Below are 22,005 nucleotides of genomic sequence, written 5' to 3' on the forward strand. Positions count from 1 at the left end.
ATATATATATATATATATATATATATATATACTACTACACACACACACACACACACACACACACACACACACACACACATAATACTTTTAAAAGGCAAGACAGCAAACTTTAATGGGGAAGCAGCCACTGAGCATGAAACTAATACCAATGACTAATACCGATAATGAATAGAGTTGTAGAATCTCTCTTGAAAGGCATGGGCTATTGGGGTTGGCGTCGCCTAGCCTCTTTCCGTCTGCTCCAAGTCTTAAGCATGGATTTACTACACACGTAATGTTCCAAGAAGCTAAGCCATAATAAGCCTCTACAGTCAATTTTCATCAGTAGATCCATTTATTCTGTTTGGTGGAAAAGTGGTAACTGCAGGCGCATGTTGCTTTTCATTTGAGTGGGTTACGAGATGGTCTCTCTAAGCGTCTTTCAACTTAAGAAATCGACTATGCCAGACGCCCTGAACCCAAATTCCGAAAGGATATATAAGACGCTGAAGGTGAAATGCTTGGCAAATTGTCAATGTACATTCATATATTCTTTTTTATGAACACGCGATAGTCAGAGTCTTGTGCTATTTTTCATTCGTCTGGGTCTTAAGGGTGGCCTCTCTCGGCGTTCTTAAGGGTCTGTGCCAGACAGATTAAATACTGTATGTCAAAAGAACACTTTTGAAGGGCATCTCGCCATTGCCTTGGTGGAAAACTTTTGCCTGCTTTGTGCCTTACTAGCGATGATTTGAGAGCAACTTCGTCTACCAGTTATTAAACGTCAAGCCAAAGTAGAATATATAACAAGCGAATGTCCCTGTGGTAGCAAGACGTACATATACATAAACCATTCCACAAGGATGCATTGCCCACCCAGAATGTTAACAATTACTCCCCATTCCCTAGCTAGTTTGTGTCTTTAAAATCAAAGACTGCAACCCCTATTATCCTTGTGAAGGTAAACGAATCGCATGTGCCTAGACAGAATGATGTAGTTTCCTTTTAGCATTAAAGTGATTCCCAAGCGTGCATTAGTCCATCTGGTCCCTGGCGCCTCCCTGGCGCCATCCACTGACGGATAGGGGTCAACAACGTGTTTAGCCGCTGTAAAAGAATTACATCGTCTCAGGCACAGACAGTCGGGTCAGGAGGGCGTGACATTCCAGGAAATAAGCATCACCATGCATTCCTTTTCCGGGAACCGATGAAAAGAAGCTAAACGGGTGGTGTTATGAAACGACAGATAGATCAGTACGTTGAATAGCTCTAACCTATAACATAGGAATCATGGTGAAAAGATGATCCCGTGATGGTTACATAACAGTGAAGCGGCATCTATAGCTCTATATTCTTCCTAGAATGACATGAAGTAATTGATAAGAAAACAGCTACTAGAATCCAGTCATAGAAGGTAGGTAGAAAAGAATGTTTCCTGTGTTTTCAACCATTCAAAATTGTACCCACTTAAAATTCTAATTTCTGTTTCTGTATGTAATTGGTGTAGGAGCCCTGGAGGATATTAGCCCCTTAAAGAGCATCCCAATAAACTGAAACTGAAACTGTGGACTTTCATAACATTCAATTTGGAACAAGAGTTCCTGTGAGTGGTTAGAACGATTGAAAAATGCTCCTTGCCTGTGCTGTCTATCCTGAAGTATGCCGCCTTGAAAAGGATAACACGCGCCTCTGCCTCTATCCAGCACCTTTGACCCCATTTACTACTTGGTTGGAAAGGCCAACATGGATGACTACTAGAGGCCAAAGGTCTACACTTGGAATACCATTTGGGGGTCCATATTACATTTCTCCCATGCAGGTTCAGACTTTTAGTGCTCTTTGGCAGGAATGTTCAGCCTAGGATATCACTGCAAAGATGTAATTAAATTGAAACAATTTATAGGGGGATTGTAAAATTTTGAAGTGGGCTTACTTTTGTCCGCTTAAATGCCTGTTTCGTGACCTTTTCCATCGCTAAAACAGGAAATACCTGCCTAGCTAGCAACCTATGGCGCCGTCACACTCTTGGCACGCCTTTGTACGACTTGAGGCAGGCTGCGATAGTTGATGAATTTTGTAGGACTTATTTTATTATTGTGCGACGGCACACCCAGGTTGTTTTATTTTCAACTTATATTTCTGCCGCCACCAACGCAGACAAATGCACGGACAAGAGACATAATCATTTTCACCTGAGTTAAGTGAGGAAAGTCGTGTAAAGTGCCTTTCCCAAGGGCACAAGATCGGTGGCATGGCAGGATTCGAACTCGGGACCTCTTGGTTCCGAGCCGAACGCTCTGTTATTACCCCACGTGCGACCCCAATTTTGCAGGACTTATGTTCGACTATCCCAAGAATGCTCCATATCTTCGAACGTACGACGTATATATGACCGGGCCTTAACTTGTGTGCAACTTTAGCCAAAGTTTTTCTTGAAGGCAATCTTTGATGGCTGTTTGTAGAGCTGATGTAGTTTTCGTCACTGACGAATGTTGTGATCATGAACAAACAGGGTACACCGCCGTTTCAATTACGTGGAGGTCCACCTTCTCCAGTGAAGCAAAACTCATTACCTAGGGTATTACTCTGACTTAGCTTTAAAAGCTTCGTGCAGCCTAAGAAAAATGAAGCCAATCTTGCAAGACTCTAGAAGGGATTAGACGGAACATACTCCAAAGGTTAGCGCAATGCATAATGCACAAGCGTGGAAGCCTCTATATTTTTCAAAGCTAGTGTAGATATGCCACTGCATGTATACAAATGATGTCAAATGGGGGCAATCTTTGACAACAGATCGCTGTTGCATTTTAATTTCAAAGTTTACATGCAACGCTGTTGCTTAAAGCTGTAATGATATAGAACACTTCTTGAAACGCATGTATCATTTGGCACCATCCAATTTTTCAAAGTCGGCAAGAGGTTAAAGTAAGGCAACATTTTACATTTAACAATGATGATTAGTGAATGTACTATGTTTAAGTTGCATACTGCTTAAGAGCAAAGACCCAGGCATCCGATTATACCTATATAAATGGATACCGAAAAAATTGTAGGAATATAGGTTATGATACTGGTATTTTATGAGTGGTAGTTTTTGTTGGCTCTGTATGTTTCATGACATATTGCACTCTGGAATATGGTGGATCTATTCCATAATATAAAGTACAAAGACAAAGGCATATGCGCAATATACTAGTACGGATTTTCTCTACAAGAGCAATGGATTGCGAATACATGTGGCATACATGTTCTCCCTCCCTCAAGTACGCTACTGCATACATACATTAAACAAACTGCTATTCATCTCACGATAGAACGGTTACCTGTGATTTATACATCTTCATAGGTCTTAAGGGTAAGTTTTATGAGATCATTATGTGCTCTGCAGAGAGTCACACCGTGTATATTATGAATGTTAATGTCTCTTCACGTTCGAAAAGCGTTAAACGGCCCATGTGGTCTTAAACTGGCTCTATCGTATTTTCGGTTGTCTTAGCCATGTAAAGCTATTTTATAAGTCTTGTCTGTAGCTAACGTCGAAATTGACATGTCACAAACAATCGGCTACATTCAGTAAGCTTTTCATAATAAAACACAATGACAGTAAGAGGTAACCTGTTAGAGGGTGACTGTGCTATGGAGACATAAAGATAAGACGTAATTGTACCTAGCAGGTCCGCCAGTGTTGCTTTATTGCTGTAATTTCTTGGTCATGTCTTCTGAGGTTTGGTGTAATATATTCAACATCATTGTTTGAAATTTGCGCATCGATTTAAAACCAATGGATTTACAACTTTATTGGTAAAAGAATACTTCTCAAGGCTTGGAAAGGATTACCAACACATAGAGTCCAGACAAAGCTTTCAGAGACTGTGTGATGTATGTGCTATTGGTTGAAAGAACCAGGAGATGGAGGCTTAAGTCGTAAAGTTTATACACCTAGTAGGGCCGTAAAGTAGCCGGTAAGAGCTTTGGCGCCGTGTATTGCAGGTAGAGGCGTGATGAAGTCAGACTAAGACCGTCTTTACTCCATTCCCTGCGGAGAAAATGAATGAAAATCCTTTTAGGGCCGCGCACTTTAACGGCCCCTTTTCATCTTCGGTCGCACTTGCAAGTTTTCAAAGTCGTAAAAGTTTCCACGGAAGATGAAACAGTGAGATACCGGGGGAGCTTCGTGAGACATTATGCAGTTTCCTCCCTAATGATACGGTCTTTGTTGTACCCCGCCGGCCGGCGTTAGCGTTGTCTGCCCATTACTGCATGCTGTGACGTCTGTATGGTGTAACATCTCGTATACATAATTCCATCCCACCCTGCACGCGCTAAGGGAATAAAGGGTCAAACCCCACAACGCCCTCGCAACTTCAACATGAAATCTTCAATGCATGCGAGGGAGAGGCTGAAGATACCATTGTACCGGAAGCTTTAGGTAGTGACCATAAGACAAAACAGCGTTGCCAAATTTCCATAAGAGAAGAGACATGAAAATAGCAGAACCTGAAGACAGACTGTGAGGTGGTATTTGTGCCATTCATTTCGTCCGAGCCTGTGGGGACAGCCTTTTGACCTTCCTATCAATCTGTAGTTACACTATTTCCTGAACCTCTACTGTAATCAAATAGCTACTGATGACACACAGGGATGGAGTCACCAATATAATGCCCTTTTACATCGAGGTAATTATGCTTTATCGTGACGGCATATGTATTCATGTACAAATTATTCTTCCAAATGTGACTTTCCAGACCCTGCAAAGTTTTCAGTCGCCTTTGTGTTCCCTTAGTCAGCACAAATCCCATTTAAATCCTCTTTTACTATGTTTTATCACCCTTAATGGATAGAAAGGCAATGTAGATTACCTATTGTACCGATGAAGGCAGCCCAATTCCAAGAATCCAGGGAAAATGATTATATTTACCTCAGGAAATAGCGTACAAATGAATCCCTCTATTACAATCCACTAGGAAATAGCGTATTCCCAAGCAACTTACAAGGACTATAATGCAATATGTGCAGACTTTAATGGCAGAGCTCGGACGAGCGATGTTGCGTAGCTAGTCCCCTAAAGCCACTTTGATAGAAGGCAAATAGACAGGCGGGAGCTGTTGAGAACTCGCCAACGGCATCGTTTGTTGCTGTAGCAACACGTGCGTATAATTTGATCTGTAAGATTACATTGCTCACATCTAAAAACACGCTAATAGACAGGAGAAAGGATCATTTGTGAATTGGAATAAGGATATTTTCTATCCATTATATAGGACGAACAAAGCTTCTCCTAGCCGTGGCGGGGGTGATATTGAATGCCAACAAACCTTTACCCGTTGCTGACGTCACATGTAGATAAAATGATGAGTCAGATATTTGAAGAAAACTGTGATCCCTTTAAAAAATGTTTTGGCTTGTCTATACGTACGTAGGTTCATGCCAACTATACAGTATCAATTTTTTACGTGTTGGATGTAAAGCTAATGTAGATTCCTGTTGATTCATGTCATAATTGGTAAAACGGTAGGCTGATGTCATGTAGTTTTAGTAAGGCACAGAAAAGTACAAACGAACGCTAGAGAAAAAATAACAGACTCTAACAGAAAATAAAGACTTTAGTTTTACCCCAACAATCTGTTCCTTGGATAGCAGCTACAAGCTGCAATTATTGCCTACTGTGTATTCTGATGCCCAACTTGTCTTTTTGGGTTTACCATTGCTACATCGTTGTGTGAAGTTTGTTACCAGTACCTAACTACAATCTTTGCTGCTGAGTAAAGAGACTCTTTCTACCCAACAAGTCTTTTATTCAGCCGACGTTTCGGTGACTGTTTGTCACCTTCCTCGGGACAGTTCTGACTGGTTCACAATGCACTACAGCACAGGTGTCGCTGCTATAGATGCATTCCCAAATGTACAATATTTACATATCTACACATCTGCGTAGAAATCAGTCTCTTTACTCAGTGTCTTACCAACCTGATGAAACTATTCACGAATCTTTGTTGCTGCTGTTCAGTTAGATTGGTTTCCTGCCTTAGGGGTCGTCCATGACTACTAATGTTCAATACAATACGTCAACGCTGTGCTCTAGATTACTGATAACGGTCTTTCCCATTAAGACGCTGCTTTAAGTGCCGTCTTTGATTATAATGAAGCGGCGCCGGCATCTCTCAGGAGAGTTTGATTAAGACGTGCGGAGGCAATAACGCCGTTTAGCTAATGACCACCAGGATCAGTCTTCTGACCTGGGTAATTATGCTCATGTCTAATGATTGATCGTGTATGTGTAGATGTCTACTGTTTATTGTTTATTTGCACAAAGAGAAGACAATTTTAGTAGATAATAATAATAATAAGAAGAAGAAGAATGTGCCGGAGAAAACCAGAAAACAAACAGGCCTATCTAGGTTTTCCTCTTAAATGCGATGACTGCATTATTACTTGATCCATTACTGCTAGTATCTTTGCCTGTAAATCTAGAATCTAGATTAGGAGTGTGGCTAGATTGGTTCAATTGTCTCAGAGGTGCGTGGTTATTTGTAGGTCGTTCGTCAAAAGAAAATATTGCCAGCAATCAGTCATCAGTGGGCATCAGAAGCTGATGCATGGCGGATGTAGACATGTCTGTCTCGGACGTGTTTTTTTTTTTAATAACGTTGAAAATAGTAGAAGATAGACACGAAGAAACTTTTATTAAGAATCATTTTGTTAAGTATCCATCTTTTATGCAGATTAAACATATATCCTGTTGCTGTGATATTCTTTACAATGCCAGCAATCTGAGTTTCTCAATAGATGACACTTTGACATGCGTTGATAAATCCTGAAGGCATATAATTTTACACGTAATTGATTTCCCCGCGGTTCGATATTTCCACACTTTGTTCTGCGACAAACCCATTTGGGCCTGGAAATCTCAATGTGCAAAGGGGTTTCGCTGTCACCATTAAGAAAGAGAAATGGGATATTTTATTGGTTTGAAAGAAGCACCGTGTAAATTGCAATTATACGGTTCGCTTTACGCAGAAACGAAACTTCATGGGGGGAAAGAATGATTGCACGAAGCTCTTAGCAGGCAGTAACTACTTTTTGATGCCTTGGACTCCGTCTTTCTTACGGTGTAATAAGTTATGTGCCCCTCTTCGCACTTATTTGTCATCATAAAACATGCAGTGTCTATGCCGAGCACTCAGCAGACAGCTGATTTATTATGGGTATTGCCGGAAGACGTCGTGTAAATCACAGAAGGGGCCTTGGGAAAAACTTGACAGTTCTAATGGATTCCGTGCCACAGGGGTTGCTGCCACAATGTTTTTACCATTCTGCGGTGCTTTTGCTATCCATTGTTATCTTTCAAATCGGGCATGCACCTGCAGCTCATAATCAACGGTGAAAAGAAAATCATGGCAACATGTTCACATTTAGCCTGGGTACCATCCGGATTTTCGAAATTCCGGATAATTTTTACCAGCGTTGCGGAGCAAAAATCCGGATAATTTTTTCGAGCATTGCGGAGTGAAAATCCGGATGATATCCAGGCTAGTTAACATGTGTAAACAAGTACAAAAGTAAAGAAATTGACACATTATTTATTAAAAAAGCGACTGCTTCGTTTTTGTTTCTATTGGTTTCAATAAAGTCATCTGCACAAATATAATACTAATGTATGTCTTGATGTACCGACTGGGAGAGATAAAATCTATATCCTGGCTCACTGTGGAAAAGTATTGCTTGAAACCAATTTTTCACTTAACGCTGCTGTCAATCACTGATAGCAGAAAAGTGCGTCCAGGTGCAATAAGAGATTCTCTCCTTCCCGATATCGGCTGGATCTTAGATTTACTCAAGGACGGCATAGGTCTGCAGTTCACCATTCAAGTCAGATTTCATGCATGAAGAAGTGTGAAGTATCCATGATCTATGGGATCACAGTATCAGTATCGTGAATCGCCTTGGGAAACGTGGAGAATATAAGGTTGTCAAAAAAGTATTTGAAGTTGGTACAATGATTGAGACAAATGGTCAGCGTTGGCGAAACATTCGGCTACAAGATCTGGATATCATTCTTCATTACCCATCCCTTCGATCTATAAAGTCACCTGTTTGGAATTCTAGGATGACGACTGTAAATTAGCTTGATGCACGGTCACAAGTAGGAATACTAAGTAAGCCTTGTCAATAAGAAAGGATGAAGACATACGTTATGACGCTATTCCAGGTTAGCCTGAACACTTCTAAACATGTCTTAATATTAAAATCAATATTAGGTCCCATTGTCCTTGCCACGTACTGCGTTGATTCCGTGCAGCTGTACGAAAAACATCGATGTTGATGGAAATCGTGACTTAGGGACATGGGATGAAATGCTTAAGTCCGTTATCGGGTTCCTGGCGGTGGAGTTTTGTAAATGGATCGCAAAGCCAGAGCGCAGGGCGTCATTGATTTTTGGTCAGCCTGCGAAAAACTTGACTCACAGGCATGGCAGTTTATGCATGGATTTACCTTCTGCCAAACGGCTAGTTGTAGGCCTGTGAAATTGAATCTAACACAAGCGGTAAAGTCGTTATTTCCCGCTGTATATTTATAAGAACCTGTATCCTGTGCTTGTAAAGTTACGACAATAAATTTGATGGAAAATTCTTGCTTCGAAGGTAGCATTGTGTTCGAATGTCATTAGATATATATTGTCTTTATCTAGCAATAATATGGCCAATTTTTCCCTCTTACTTGTTATTTTCTTCATTTTCTTTATTCCATTCGTCTTTCTTCCTCCTGTTTCGTCTTTTTTATTCTTTATTCCTGACAATCCTCACGATTAGTTTTATAGTTCACTTTCTTCCCTGCATATATATATATATGGAGAGAGAGGTCCTTTATCTTTCTTCTCTGTAATACACTGATGCTCCGTTCGAGTAATCTTTTCTTGCACTTTTAACACCCGTTATTTATGATCCCCATGATCCTCCTTGTGATGATATATTATTCCCATTTCATATTTGGGGAATGTGAATCTATCAAAATAACACCATACAACAGGTGATGAATGTATCCAGCACCTTCACGCCACGTTGGCACACGGAACAAATTTGTCAGCTCGCTGCTTTAGACTTAACATCACCCAGTGGGTGTAAAGTACATGTTATCAACTTGAGGCATTTGATTAAACGTAACCAGAAACGGATATCTGGCTGAAAGTCTGAAAGGGAAGATGGATAACCCCCTACTTACAGTAATACCAGGGATATAACTCACTTGGTTTGAGTGCTTTGCTTGAATAATTTAGAAAGTGGAATGCTTTTTTAAACAAAATATCGCGATCAGTTACGAGATTAAGAACTGTCAACAAGGTAATACTTAAATCCTGGCCAATCACTGTACAGATACAAAGGATTGAGACATTGGTGCTTTCCTTTAGGGGGTTGTGAGGCCGTCTTCTATACAAATTGTATCCAAACCAGAGTTGGACCAGTGAGAAATTTCAAGAAAAGAACATGAAGACTGAACTGCATAAAGGAGCGGCATCTTATAACAAGGAATTGGAGATTTTTTTACTTCTGAAAAATATGCACTCCTCAGTTTTTCTAATTTCTTCTTGGCGACCCTGGCCAGATTGTAAGTCCTTTGACCTCCAGTCATTCTGTCTATCAATATTTTTGCACCCACGTGATGTCAACCTTCTCTGTTCTGTCCAGATAAACAAAACCATAGCTCAGCCACCCAAAACAATACTTCCGTGCCCAGAAGTAATCGTATATGACGAACTTTTGACCCGAGGAAGAGATTATCCAACAGCCCCAGTCACCTTACAACCCTGAGCTATCATCTCCTGACCTGAATTTGGTGAAAAATGGGCCAATAGTTCTACTGCTGTTGGAAGAATAGTAAGACAGATCACACTATAGCACGAGTCTGGCACTTACTTCATATTGCAGGAAGTGTGCTCCTCGCAGCCATTTAACATTTCCGTGAAGATAGAACCTTAGGGCACAATCATGAACTTATCTTTGCCCTACGGCTCGTCTATAGTAGGCTGTAAATCAGGACATGAATAAAATGTCATAATGCTGAAATGTCTCCAGAAGTGGGTGAATGTATAGGTCAAACGTCACAAAAGATCACGCCCCAAATGAACCAAAAACCATTACAGCTTCCCCCTCAATATATGCTAGGAAACGATATTCGTTCTCATTTATTGGAGTTAGGGCAATTATGGCCAATGAGAATAGATGTTTTGCTTATTTGACCAACATACATATGTAGTGAAAAATCTGACTTCACCTTTGCGTTGTCTTAACACTCTCATTGCAGATAATGAACCTTATAATGCATTGTATTAACCTATTGTTTACGACTCCCTCATACATATTCCACTTGCGTTGTCATAAAACTGTTCAGATATTTATGCTTATCTACTGCAAGCGACTTCTGCAGAATCTAGATAACTATCACGGCCTAAAATTCATTGCAGTATAGGATCAACAAGCTGTCAAGCAAAGCTCCATATTGACAGTCTAAGCCCCCCTAAGGAAAGCACAATACACAGATGAGGAATTTCATTCCCATTTCAATGCCTTAAGGTCTACACTAGATCTATGACCGTGGGGTAGACGTAATGGCCCATACGATGAAGTCCATGTTTCTCCTGATCAATCACTCTTAAAAATCCATTCTTTCATAAACCTCTACAGCAGGGGTTTCAAGGTAGACTTCCTACGCTGATTGTCTAAAGTGCTCTTTTAATATATAATACCGTTGAGATGATATTCTCCTTACTTTTCCTTCCGTTTGCCATTCTCCTATAGCTTTTAGAGCGATATTTCAGCAAACTTTGTTGCGGACATATATTTACTGTTTTGGAGACCTTCATGTAAAGTGGTTACCGTAAACCCTAATAGGCTTTGTATTAATCTAAATCCACTGTGTCAATGATTGTAAATTAGCTTAAATACGTGGCTAAGATAATCGACCATAACCTCATAAAGTTGATATCCTTAAACTATTTACAATAAATCCACGTTCTAATACTAACCCATACATTTACTGTGACGCTACAATAGGCCTTGTAATACCACATGCCATTGAAACAAATATTTTTTCAACACAGGTGAAAAATGCAGAACAACATGAAATCATGCTTCACATATATGACGTTCTGTGGGTTCCAGAAGAGAAGTATATTGGCCTTGGTTCGGTCTTCACCGTTCAATAATGCATAAGATATGAGAGACATGGTATTGATTGTACTTCTACATTTCTATGCCGGGGGCCGCTGGGAGACGTGCAATTCATCACCACAATGTAATAACCGACAGCCATAAAGAGTGCTCCCTCTAGGGCTGTGGTTTCTCTGGCAATCTGGCAATTGAATTCATGGCAGAAAAGCCTTTAAAATACCCCAGTTGCTACTCTTGAGTAGGTATGCATTGCTGGAAACCATGTAAAACTCCCCATATATGCCCAAATCCCAAAGCAACATAAGTTGAGTAGGAGAAGTAAATCCACCATTATTCTATAGAAGAGGGCTTGGGCAAATCGACTATTATTGTAAAACTTTTACCTGCTTTTTAGCCTAGAGTTATGTTCTATTGGGATTTGAAATATGTGCATCGTGCACAATACCCTTTGTCGTAAGCAAAACTGCCACAGTGCTTATGTAAGGTATATGCCTGAATGCCTAAATGGGTTAGGAGCAGGCACGGTTCTGGATTGTCTCCACGTATTCAAGAGCGTAGATTTGCTCCAGGCACGTTTCTGGATACAGCACCCTTTATGTTGTTTATCCAGAAACCCGCCTGAAGATAGCAGATAATTTTACCACGTGGCATACCGTGAAGTCCCTTCCCTTGGGAGGGTGGATCGAGACAAATCTGCATACGAAATAGGTACTTACTGCAAGATCGATGTGTATCCAGAACTTCTGGGATTTCGAGCACCAGTTATGTTTACTTATTAATGAGCTCACTCGTCCTAATTATGTCCTTGCCTGACATTCAACTCACCACGATGGTCACAGGGATTCGAGAAATAATTAGAAGAAAGGGAGCTTCAAATTGAATGATTGTACAGTGATATTGCTTTCCAGATTCTAGAATTAGGCTTGAAATTGGTATCGTCATTCAAAAATCTACAGCTGTAATGTAGTGCATGCAAACAGTGATGCTGCCACTAATGTAAACATGGCCGACAGGTACAAGAATGCGGTGAACAGAATCAAGACAAGGCGGTCCGCAGTATGACGTGTGTTTAGTGAAATCTGAGTAGCTGTTGTCGCACGTTGTCTGTTTATAGAGGAGGCTAACTAGATCATAGCAATCCAAACAGCTTAGACTAGATCCGACTCCAAGACTAAGAAAACTAGCCAAAACAATATGCATTATATATGGTTTATAGGGTGTATCTACATATATACGCGTACAAGGCTGCGTTTTGTTGTTAAACATCAACCGATTCAGGTGAGTGAAGTAGAAAAGTTAAGATACTTCCGTCATCTGGCTTTGTTTGCATCTCGTGCATGGCACCGTGAAGTGATTGACACTCTGGAATCACAACAGCAAATGTACGTCTTCAGCCAACGAAATCAACAGGTTGGTTGGTTGGTGGTTAGTCAATACGGGACCGTGAGTGGCAATATTTAACAGTAAACAGTTTCGAGAGGACTGCGGTCATACGTTTTCATGTAGGCCCACAATGTTAAGTTAGTTCTACCATGTATATTGCAAACGTCCGTTTATACATGTATATGGCGAGTGCAGTGGTCCTAGCGCATTGTTTTTGTTGTTAATAGATTAGGACACTATTTTTAAAAAGGCTTCGATGTGGGGCACAGTCTCATAGGTTGTACGAATGTCGTACGATCGGAAACTGAGCTGTATTCTTGGTGGGAGAGCTGTCCATGCGTTCTCATAAAATTAGCTGTCTTGTGACGAAAAGAATGTCTTAGATCCTTGTCGGTGATTACTTCCATCACAACCAGCTAAAGATCCTAGATGATCAAAATCGTTCGGAAACCTGCGGATTATACGACGGCGTATTAACATTTGCGTCAACACAAGATGGTGTATAACTTATTGACACTTCGCTCTAGCTTTAACAAACCATCTACTTCCCTTGCCTTCAGGAATACAAAAGATGCATCGATGAACACTTGAAGGGTTATCCCTTAAGGAACCTTAAGTGGTTACCTGCATCCCAAGAACATAAAACCTCAAGTTCACGACCCTCACGCGGCACTGGGAGTTCATTTGACGTACTTTTATTACGAGGCACGCTGTGTCACATTAGGCTCTGTACAGATCTGTTTTGCGTGCTTTACATTCAGTACAAAAGCAACAGATTTATTACAGATTCAAAATGTGTTCGCTGACAGCGGCAATCACTGTGAGTGTGATTACGCCGCAAACTTGAATACAGATTACATATTAATCAACGCCAGTTGCCAAATGTTCCGCGATTGCTTTACAGTTTTACGACCGACATGTTTCCCAGATAACGTCACCGCTAGAAGAGTATATGTGCATAATGTAAATGACTGCATGTACACAACGCTGTCCCAATGGAAATGACACACCATTGACAGCAAATCAAAATCACATCTGATAGGGTTGGGAACGATATATACCGGCACGGTTATGGGATTATTGGGCCGTTGAGTCACACAATTTGGGAGGAAGAAAATTAGTAGTACGTGGATCCGTGGTAGGTACACGCACAGTAGGCTTTATGCGGTTCCTAATGACCCGAATAACAAGCCTATTCGTGACCAGCCTGGTGGGTTGGGACCGATACTCGGTAAATATACGCCGGTAGGAAATTCAAGCTGATGCGGTTCACGCACTGCCGTGCGCTTGGTCGTACGTGTTTCCATTATTTTGCGTCAGGTGAAAACAGTACAGAATTCTTCCATATGCAACTTTTTTATGGAACATTTTTGATCAAACAATGGTCATTGCTTCTACGCTGCTACGATACCGACTAGGTAATGCTTTCAAGAATTGAGGGCAGAAAAACATACATTAGAATGCACGGTCCTAACTCCGATATGGTATCGAATATCTACAGCCTCCATAGTCTGTCATTCCCTCAGTAAGGCGTAACAACCTCATTATATGCCCGATACAGCTGATCCGCACAATATACCACCACAAACACTTAAATCTAGCAACTCACACTTAACACCATCTACGCTGAAATATATTTACAGCTAGCAGTAGCTCGTTTAGAAAGAATCCTAGAAATATTTCTCTGCCAGACATTTTAAAAAGATTTTTGTAAAGAAGACAGGACCCTGAAAAACAGCCTTACCTCCATGCGGATCCACACCCTCGCTATACATCCCAATGTAAGACAGGGCATCCTGCCAACAAACCTTTACTCCATCGACTCGAAATGAGCGCACGGAAACGGTCAGAACGAAATTTAAACCCCGGGCGCCGATCGGGGTACCGTGCATGTGATGACGCTATTTGTCTTGCTGCCCTTAAGGCTACCACCGTTCTACCACCCAACCTATGGGAAGCCTGGCTTTTTACTGGTACAGGGAGAGCGTGGTGACGTCACCTTGTACTAGGAATGGTCCATTGCCCACGTCAGGAGGGGTGATGAAAGACCGGAGAGCAACAAAGGAACCCTCTGATCGTATATCCAGGTTGTTCCTTGATGATGATCAAGGAGCTACGCTCTAAATAAGGTTACCCAGATCAATCGAAGGTCATATAAAACCAGGTGTCTTTTAACGTGTCGACAGAGTCGTAACCTCCATCACTAGTGCAAATTAGTAGTATCATAGGCGCAGAATGACTAATGTTCTTGTGGAGGTTAGTCATTGAAAGAGTACTTTTATTCTCCTTCTATGACGCCCAATGAAACAGGGTATACGTTGGTAGCATGATTTGAATGTTTACGTGAACTTTATGCACAATTTTATATTTATACTATCTATTCACAATTTTATACTATCTATTTACAATCTAAATGCGTGAATGCCTTTTCCTTTGCTGGGGCCGACCCCTATGGTCTTTAGTATCTTGTTCGTATCGCTTGATAGTTATCCAATAGGCGTTACATTCATAGAAAGAAAATGTAGGTACTACAAGTTGTAGGCCAAGTTAAGTATAAACTGAGCCAACGTCATTGCTGACGCATTCATCCATTTTGATTGATGGTTCCTTCATGCTAACTTAGTACTTTATCGGATAAGAAGGAGCCCCCCAAATACACCCATTTATTTTGAGGAAAGTCATTTTCTTCAGCCGCAACGTGCTTTCTGCCTCATCAGCAACTGGTCTGACGGAAATGATCCTTTTTAGCCTCCTATGGGGAAATCTCATAACTACACCCCAGCAGCGCTACATTGATGTTTGGTCATCAACCATAAGGCCACATCATGTAAATTCTTTGGATGACATCCTATGCAGACTCCAAATCTAATGCGAGCGGGCGAAAAAAAAAACAAGGCGGGCTGAAAAAAAACAAGGTTCCTACATTTCAAATGGTTTGTATTCAGTGGGAACATCACATATACACAGCCAGCATCACATATCACTGCATCAAATTAAGAAACAATACATTAAATCAGAGCCTTTTCTTGTCTCCCCTCTTCATAGTTATCTGCCATCCACCTTCCGGCATAGCAACAGACATCTTTGCCTATTTTCGGCATGTTGACCACTGTCAGAAGGCAACGAAATTTCTTGTTTTTTTTCCAAAATCAGGCGAAAATTAATGCGCGCGCTGATGTCATCCATTAAAATTACTTGCTGTGGCCTAACTAGGATACCCACCTGTAGAATCTCATATGCAGTAATGTAATGCAATATAATGCAATGCTACGTAGGGTAAAATCATAAAGGCAATGGTGCATCCAAAACTCCCATAGGCTTTTCTCATTTTCTCTTCCCACCTGATGCCTACTCTCGATGTCAGGTCAACAACCATAACTGTGATAGCAGCCTGTTGAGTGTCTCATATTCAGCAAAGTAATGTATGTTATTGTGGATGCTTGTAGCACTAGTGTGTCCTGACACTTATAACGGCAATGGTGCGCGCGAAGCCCCAATAGGCTATATCACTCCAACACCTGCAGTTCAAATTGATGTTAGGTCAGCGGCCATAAAACTAATGGCAGCCTGGTTGAGTTTTTTTGTATGCAGGAAAGTAATGTTCGTTATTGTAGATGCGTGAAGCACAAGAATGCCTATACAAATACTGCAATTACTGCAATAAGCTCTTTCTTCTCCAAGCAGTTCGAATTGATGTTAGGTAAGCGGCAATAACTGTGAAAGCAGCCTTTTGAGTGTATCTTATTCGATTCAGCGAAGCAATGCATGTTATTGTAGATGCTTGTAACACGAGGGTGTTTCCACACATTCTAGCCTAAATGATGCGTCCAAAATTGCAATGGGCTATCACTACAGCACCCCCGCGGCCCAGAATTGATGTTAGGTCAGCATCCATAACCTTAATGGCAGCCTGTTGAGTTTGTCATATGAAGCGAAACAATGCGATGCTAGTTTAGATGTAAACCACTATGATAACTTGAGTGTCGTAATGTAATGTTATCATAGATATGTAAAAATTATGTTTTGACACATTCTAACGGCAAACAAAACCCTGACGACCAACACTGATGTTATCCAAAACTGTATAAAAGTTGGATGTTCTGACAAATTGTAACGTCCAAAATTCCCATAGGCTATATCATTACACCCCACCCCCCTCCCCAGTAGTGGGACATTAACCCTACCTAGACCGGGCTTTTTTTGACATGGGGGGACCGGGGGGGGGGCTCTTTTGACCCCCCCCTAAGAACTCGCGAACGGTATGTCGTATGACCACCAAATTTTCAGAGAATGGTGTACTAGTAAAAATTTATCATATCTACAATTTTTATGTCGTTATGACGTAATATGACGTCATTATGACGTCATTAATGTGATTTTATTGGCCAAAACCGTCTAAATAGGTTTTTCCCTGAAAACCTCCCTGGTATACAACATTACTTTACCAAAAGTGTTTATGACAGAATATTAGTGTGTACTAAGTCTTATGTTGCCCATAGCAACACCGGTGACGTCATAAAGTGACGTCATGCATATTTAAGATATCCGCCATCTTGGATCATCAATCTTGAATTTTCAAAAATAGTTTTTTTTCATGATTTTTTTCCCTGAAAACCTCCCTGGTATACAACATTACTTTACCAAAAGTGTTTATGACAGAATATTAGTGTGTACTAAGTCTTATGTTGCCCATAGCAACACCGGTGACGTCATAAAGTGACGTCATGCATATTTAAGATATCCGCCATCTTGGATCATCAATCTTGAATTTTCAAAAATAGTTTTTTTTCATGATAAAGCCTAAAATACATTGTAAACATACTAAACACCTTTATTCAAACCTTTTTTGTAAAAAGAAATGGAAGTATTGATGAAATTTTAATGAAAATAACCCGTATATACCTGTTCTAATGATATGGTCCGCCATCTTGGATTTTGGCCAATGACGTCATCAAATTAGCATAAATTATGCATATTTAATGATAAAATTTACATAAAATTATATGGGATGTTATTAATGTTAGAAACCATGAGTAACTTGACATAAAACCCATAAAATTCTATTGTTGAAACAAAAAGTACTAAATTTAGCAAAAAATGCCTGTCAGAAACCCGTTGCCATGGCAACATAAAGAATTATTATCTTATTCCAATGATAGAGAATTGTTGCCAACCATATTTTAGGAAAAGTCACCAAGTTTGGTCGTTCTACGGTTAGCCGTTCAGACGCTAGGTGACATCAAAGTTGCCGCGGGCACTTTTAGCCCCCCCCCGGTCTAGGTAGGGTTAAAGTAAGGTCAGCCGCCATTAGTGATCTGACAGTAGCCATCTTCTCGCCTGAACGCATTCGTGCCTCCGGGTCTTCAGCATTAGACGGAAAGGTCATCATTCCAAGCTCTTAAGCTTTCCAGAAATAGTAAAGGGACGATGATTTCACTTAAGAGGTGACATGACATATTCCGTTGGGCACGACAACACGTCAAACTACAACTTTCTGCTCCAAGGTTAAGTCTTTCTACATGCAACAAGATATTGAAATAATTCTTCCGATCAATGTTATGGTACATCAATGTCACTATGTCATTGCAGTGTACAATGACAAAGCAGGCATTCTAGTTGAATTTGATATGTATGCTTGACTACTTTCGAGAACGACATGAATTTTCTGACATGTCGACAGTCGAAAGACACTCAACTGATGACCTGCTTTAGTCAGTCATGACTTGCTCCTTAGTTTTAAAGTTTTACGACTTATAAGACAGGTTCAATCTTCTATGTCTTTCTCCTTACTGTTGCTATGTCTGTGGTAATGTTAAATGTATCTCTGCCACAATATTTAAAACATACAGTAGAATTGAACAATACCAACATCTGACTGAAATGCCTACAGCACACGGAGGCGTTGTGTCCTTGGAACTGCTAAGGTCGAAAAAACGATTCCCCCTTCGTTCTCAGAAGAAATATAAGTAGAAGTTCCATTAAGCTTAGGTTGATGGTGTTCATAAAGAATGCAGGAAAGATATTGCAAGGTCCCTGAGTCGTGCGGACAGGAATATTGGAATGACGACCCTTATATTGCTTTACGAGACAATTTCAAACTTACCTACACTGATCGATCGATGTAACTCTTTTCAATTGTACCTGCCCTACACGAGCAGGGGTCAGTATTTTATGAGTTGATTTCGCCACTCCTGTCCTGGCGGTGGGATCTATTGCGACATGGTTCAGTAGATCTAGTAAATGGGATGGGGTTGGTGGGAAGGGAGGCAATATGATGCCATGTAGATCCCAATCCGCCCTCTCAATTCTAAGTTGGACTTCTGCCTACATTAGGAACTATCGTTAAAGGCATCCAGTGCAATTTTAGAGTTGCAAGACTAGATTGTCAAAGTCAACTTTTTTTTGTTATTCTTGCGATGTAGTTAGTTGAATCAACCATATCCTATAGCATACTGATATGTGTGAGGCAAAAGTGCAATGTCGCTGACGAAAATTGGTTGCTTGTTTTGAATCATACGCTAGTTCTAGCTAGGTAACCCTTATAAAGAAATGCCTTACATAGCTTGTTTTTTTCAGCTTTTTCAAACGTTAGTAACAATGACAAAAAGAAATGGTAATCAAAATCAGACAGATTTCCTCATCCAGAAGATATTTTGTTTTGCCGCCATGAAATTGCATTACGCTGTTTTATATCACAATTCCTAAGTTGTATTTTTACCAAATCGTATCTCCGGAATGACATTATGCCTGTGCATTTGTTATTGCAACATCAGTATGTAAATGGCAGAACATTCATTTCGCCTATTTGATACGCACTCTTGTTAGAGGAAATTAAATTCTAGCTTGTCAGGTTGTCTCAATAGCTTTTGTATAAGATCAGACACGTGGGAGGGTAATAAGGTTGGAAACAGAAAAATCTAATATTGTCCTGACGTAAGTATCCCTCTTGGGGATAATTAAAGAGAGAACTTACATATTTTGGCTAGCAATGTAATGTATACGGTCTATGTGATATCATTACTTTTGTCTAGCTATAGGTTACAAGATGAAACTGATGGTTCGAGAAAATACTTGATTTAGTATTCTTTAAGTTAAGTTAGGTGCGATTAATAGGAGTCACTTTGGCTACATGTAACATTCGAAACAAGCATGGTATAAATGGCGTTATATGAAAGCAAATGTAGAGTTTATCAAATATATAGTCATGCAATCTAGACTAGCTGACAATGAACTAATATCTAAGGTAAGATTACAGTCACAACATATTAGTTCATTGTCAGATTGCATCTCTCTTCTGAGACTGATCTGACAGAGGGATGCAATCTGACAATGAACTAATATGTTGTGACTATAATCTTACCTTACAGTGGTAATTTTCGGATGAACCATTACGTTATTAGAAGTTTATAACTAAGTTTTCTAACAATTCAATAATGCACAATCCATCATTTCCAAATGTAATGAAAATCCAGGGAACTAAAATTGATATTCGACACAAATTCCCATATATCTTCAGATTAACGTTGCCCTAGATCTGTTTATGTGCCAATATATCACCACTAGTGGACGTAATTTAGACGGCTGAGAAGGAAACTTAATCAAGGTGCCGTCGAATCACAAGCCCAGGGGATGTCTTTGCGTTTTATTACGCAGTTTGGGTTTAATTTTAAGGAGCTGATTGTGTTTTCGGATGGTTAATACTATTGGATGTTCCTTTAACGAGGGTTTTGTTGATGAGTAGTTTTATTGCATCGTCATCGTAAAATCTACGTTCTGTCTGTGCACGATACTGTATTGTCTAGTGACATGTTCACGGCAGTAAAATGTGCCCTACATGAAGGTAACCTAGTTTTTGGTATAATAGGGTCGGGCAGATCAACTGAGTCCTACTTATAGGTCAAATAGATAGTTGTCCTACGTACATACCCAAAGTTATTCTAGTTTACCCATTCAATCCATTTATATGAGTTGTCACCTTTTTACTTGTGTTAGGTAGCTGTCCTGCAGTCATATCAATGTCAATGTCATATATTGATGTTCTCTGCTCATAGTATGTTCTATGGTTACAGTTTTGGGTTACTGCATTTTAGGTTGCACATTTTTGCCGGGTGAAGTAGGAACAATAAGTGTCACTTTTCAAGAGCTAAGTAAAATGTCAAGTTACGGTTATGTATACTAAGTTGTAGACACACGTATGATATTGACATGCGTCAGTGGGGAGGGGGGCATATAGGTTATGTCTCGTGAGATTTTGCAAGGACAGCGCATGGACCAACCCATTCTTTTAATCAAGACAAAGAGATGCAGTTGACATAACGTGCTTCATAATTCCTTCTCCTACAATATATTATGCAACCTCTACTTTCTCTAAACAATCATAAATAATTCACCATTTCCTGCTGCTCGTTGAAATAATCAAAAGCAATCTTGTTAATCCCCACCCCCTATTCAGAAAATGGAATGAACCATTGGTGTTTTATTTGGAATATACGTTGCTGGCAACATTTTAAAATGCTGACACTGCATTTTTTGATACCCAACAAAATCATAGTTCTATAATCTTCATAACGTGGATACGTAATCCTCACAAAATTTTATAGTTGTTCAATTTATAAGTATGGTATTAGTAAGCAAATTTTCTATGTACATAACCGTTTTATCAGCCACCTCTGCTGCGTGTAAATATATTCCTTATCCAAAGTGACGTCCAATAATTGGATGAACCGATATTGTCCAGAAAATCCGATTATCCAGTGATGAATCGCTGTCGATGATTTCCGATGACATGTTTACAGGATTTAAGATATTCTAGATAGATCCTGGCACCACGAAGAGCTGTTTATTTCATTATTATGTTCGGCAGCTCACTGTATGTAGTTAGAACGAAATTAGTAATGTGTCGGCATGAGGGGAAATATCACATATGGGACAAAGGAAATACCGATACGGCACAGAATTTCACCTACCTAGAGGAGCTTCTTGTGTAGCTGTTTTCCAACGGCGTGGAAAATGTGGTTGTGTCACCCAAAACGGGATTTTTAACAGAGGTTTCGAAATCGGAAATATGCAATTATTTGCAATCAAAATGGCGGCCTATATTCTCGGCATGCGGTGCAAAGAGGGGGATCGTACCTGATAGAATATTCATCTGACGTATACGGGCGATCGGGAGAGGCCAACTCTTACACGAGGGGATGTGTACGCAGATGAAGTTTTATATTTAGAGATAATTGAATAATATATTACTAAGTATAACATTTAATTGAATTCAATGATGCTGCAATGCCAATACGTATTCCAAATGTTCATACCACACATAGACTCAGTATATATATTATTACATGTGTTTTACTGGTATGCCGTTGTATGCTGTCTTTTGACAAGATTTCAAAAATAAGATAAAGAAAGCAACTACATCAGCAACAAATAATTTTGGCAAAAGAAGAATAGCAAGCTAGGTAAAGGAAAATATTTTATA

General features: G+C 40.0%; 1 protein-coding gene across 2 annotated transcripts in view; it reads right to left on the reverse strand.

The window, feature by feature from the left end:
• LOC109483056 (uncharacterized abhydrolase domain-containing protein DDB_G0269086-like) overlaps positions 1-21,627 on the reverse strand; it is a 26,530-nt gene extending 4,903 nt beyond the window's left edge. The window contains exon 1 of one of the 2 annotated variants that reach the window (XM_019786013.1): positions 21,494-21,627. The gene's annotated coding sequence lies outside the window, so the exon portion shown is untranslated. Of the gene's footprint in view, positions 1-14,271; positions 14,500-21,493 lie in introns of those variants that run through there. The other variant, XM_019786012.1, reaches the window with a different exon arrangement.
• Positions 21,628-22,005: the final 378 nt, after the last annotated feature.

The sequence above is a fragment of the Branchiostoma belcheri genome, unplaced genomic scaffold (genome assembly GCF_001625305.1).
Source record: "Branchiostoma belcheri isolate BF01 breed outbred unplaced genomic scaffold, Haploidv18h27 scaffold62, whole genome shotgun sequence".
Lineage (NCBI taxonomy): Eukaryota > Metazoa > Chordata > Leptocardii > Amphioxiformes > Branchiostomatidae > Branchiostoma > Branchiostoma belcheri.